Below are 3,930 nucleotides of genomic sequence, written 5' to 3' on the forward strand. Positions count from 1 at the left end.
ATTTTTATTAATTTTCTTTTTTTCCATTTTAATTTATTTTGCATTTTGCAAATTTTTTAAAACTCAATGTAACATAACTCACCTGTTACCGTCGTGCCAACATGGGTTGAGTTTCACACGGCTGATGGTAAACCATGCAGGTCAGAGGACAGATATGAAATCTTTCTGTCCGTTTGTCTCCTGCTCTAGTTCTTAGTCAATCTTTGTAGGCAAACACAGCATTTTATTGCTTCCAGCAGTGATTACGGTCATTTGGAGTGATAGTGTGAGGCCAATGGAGGTTTGGAGGACAGATTCATGTCTCCAACGGGTGAAATATTGACATGCTGTTGGTGCAATAATGTTTCGGCAGATCGTTGTCTTATTTCTGAAGGTCAAAGGTTAAACGCGTTCTCAGTTTTCACTGACGCCTTAGGAATAGTGAGGAAAACAATGACTGATGGTGCAGAAACCATTTCAGGAAGAGAAACTAACCATTTGCTTTTCCTTTAATGTGAAATGAAAGGTAGACAGTTTCATTTCATTTTCATTGCATATGTGCACGATTATTTTGATGTGCAGGAAATGTTTAGATTTTTTTAGATAGCATTTTTTCAAACCAGAGTCAAACTCTCAAACAGAAACATCTGTAGGTTTTTTTCTGTAGTTTCTTAACTGTTTAAACTTAACCGTCAAATGAAGCATCAGAACTGCCAGAGTAACTTTAGGTTGCTCAGAGTAACTTAATGTGTGATTAAGTCGTCAATGAAGCAGTTGACCATTGACTCAAAAGCCATTTTAACTTTGCTTCTGCATTATAATTTCATGTTCAAACGTTTAATTTGGTTGCAATTTTTATTTTACCATTTAATTTCACATTTTGCTTTTTAATTTCATTATTAACTTTTACTTTAGTTGCAATTTAATTTCACATTTTGCTTTTGCATTTTAATATAATTTTCAAACATTTACTTTAATTCAGCTGTCATTGTTTTCTGTAGTTTATTAACAGTTTGAAACTTAGTTTTTATACTTCAACATGTATTGTCAGTTTATTTGAACTCTCAAATGAAGCATCAGACACACTGCCATTGCAACTTTAGGTTGTTAAAATGTTATTTACCTGATGTTTTCTTTCTTAAAACACAAACTGCCATGTGTATAGTATATCCTTCTTTACAATTATTCTTATGTAACAATGTTTTATGGTTTAAAGTTCAATTATGTGAGATTAAATCATTATAATGTCATCTTTTCTCAGTGTTTATCTGTGTTAATAGTTCCCATGAGTCTTATCGTAATGAGTTTTGCACCTTTGATGTCTACATATCTGTATATTTTAGTTTTACTACAGAACTTGCTACTGAAAAATAAACCACGGAAATTTCAAGTGATCTTGTTATCAATGAAAATCCCGTTTATTGGGAGCGTTTGTGAGGTTTTTGTCAAACACAAACTCATATTTGAGACTGAGCACATTATCTGTTATGAAACAGATCTCTCAGAATAAATACTTAAACGTGTTTCTATGCATGAAAAAGCCATCAAAATATGAAATTAAAATAAATACTGTTAGTTTTCCACTTGTAGTGGGTTTCACTCTTCTGTGGGCAGTAAAATGCTTCTTATTTACAATCATAAACATGTCAGATTAAAATATAATGTCAGAGACACACAAGGCCAGTTATTTTTCAAGCAACATGAATCTGCGGGCATCATTTACTCACTCTCATGTCATTACAAACCTGTACTTTACACAAATGTAGAAGTTCAAATGAAATTGAATGGGGATTTAAATAGGTTTAGAGATCCAAAAAGCACAATAAACTGTTTTTAGGACAAAATGTAAGATTTACGTTTTTGAAATGCATATCAAATTTCCATGCATTTTGATTACACAGATTTAATATAAACTAATCATCTTTATCTGATGCATATTTGTCAATTATACAGCAACGAAACAGGCCAGTTTTCTGCACTCAATAAATCATGGCATAGTTTTTGTTATTACCTATTTGTATCATAATCCATTTATTCAGATTGCTTGGAAACAGCATCAATCTGTTCACTGGGAAAACGATTAAATTGAAATTATATGCATCACATTAAGTTTGTTAGTTTATGTTAAAAATGGATGGAGATTATTTTGTGCAATTCAAATACATACAGTAAGGTCCATATATATCTGGACACAGGCAATATTTTTTTTTATTTTAGCTGCTGACCAAAACATATTCGAGTTACAGTTATATAATGAATGTGGTCTTAAATTGCACTCTGAGCTTTAATTTCAGGGTATTTTCATCAAAATTGGAGGAAAGGTTAAGGAGTTACAGCTCTTTAATATGTAGCTATTAGCAGCCATATCACCCTGTAGCCCAAGACCGGTTGCCCACTGAAGATAAGCAGGGTTGAGCCTGGTCAGTACCTGGATGGGAGACCTCCTGGGAAAACTAGGTTGCTGCTGGAAGAGGTGTTAGTGAGGCCAGCAGGGGGTGCTCACCCTGTGTGGGTCCTAACACCCCAGTATAATGACGGGGACACTATACTGTAAAAAGCACCGTCCTTCGGATGAGACGTTAAACCGAGGTCCTGACTCTCTGTGGTCATTAAAAATCCCAGGATGCCTTTCGAAAAAGAGTAGGGGTGTAACCCCATTGGCCTCCTAATCATCCCCATACACTGACTGGCTTCATCACTCTGTCTCCTCTCCACCAATAAGCTGGTGTGTGGTGGACGTTATATATGGCTGCCGTCGCATCATCCAGGTGGATGCTGCACATTGGTGGTGGTTGAGGAGATTCCCCCCTTCTATGTAAAGCGCTTTGAGTACCCAGATAAGTGCTATATAAATGTAACAAATTATTATTACCTCCCCCCTTTTTCAAGGGACCATAAGTAATTGGACAGTTGACTCAAAAGCCATTTCATGGACAGATGTGGGCTATTCCTTCGCTATTTCTACATTAAGCAGGTTAAAGGTCGGGAGTTGATTCTAAGTGTGTCATTTGCATTTGGAAGCTGTTGTGAACGGTTACGCGGTCAAAGGAGCTCTCCATGCAAGTGAAACAGACAATTGTTAGGCTTCAAAACAAAAGAAATCCATCAGAGAGTGAGCAGGAACATTCAGAGTGGCCAAATCAACAGTTTGGTACATTCTGAGAAAAAATAAAGCACTGGTGAGATAAATGGTGACAATTTATTTTCCACGAATTATTCTGCTTACAGGATCTGAAACAACCTCGTAGTTTCTGTTTGTCTCCACATCATCTCTAAAATAAAATAAAAAGTATTTTTAAATAAAAATAAAATATAAATAAAAATAAAATATAAAACAAAAAATAAATACATATAAATAAAAATGTATAACAAATGTATATTAAAAATAAACAATAAAAATAAAATAAAAAAATTAAAATATGGTAAAAATAAAAATATAAAATAAAAATCAACTAAAAATAATAAATAATAATATAAAAACAGGGAAAAAAATATCAAATGAATTCAAATATATATATATATTCGTGGTCACAATTATTGGCACCCTTGGCAGTGGTTGGATCTTGCATCAGGACAAAAATTTTACACACTGCCGGGAAAACATGACTACTAAACACGACTAAACAGTATGCAAAGTAAAACTTTATTTTATTTCAGAAAGTCTTTTTTCTGCTCATTTTGTTGAACATTTGATTTTTATATTCATGTGCAAGTTCAGGGTTTTGGTACTTGAAAGTTTCATGGTTTAAGGTACTTTAAATATACACTGTGTATATGTATGCTCCTGAAATAAAAAATTAAAAATGTGATGCATTATTTTTGTTGATATGACTCATCCATCATACACAGTCACTTTTAAGGGTATAATCAACTATTTTGCATTGTCTAGTCTTTAATAAGCAAACAAAAATCACAATAGTGATAGCTAAGATGTGTTTTTTTTTTTTTTTT

Source organism: Barbus barbus, assembly GCF_936440315.1.
Source record: "Barbus barbus genome assembly, chromosome: 17".
NCBI lineage: Eukaryota > Metazoa > Chordata > Actinopteri > Cypriniformes > Cyprinidae > Barbus > Barbus barbus.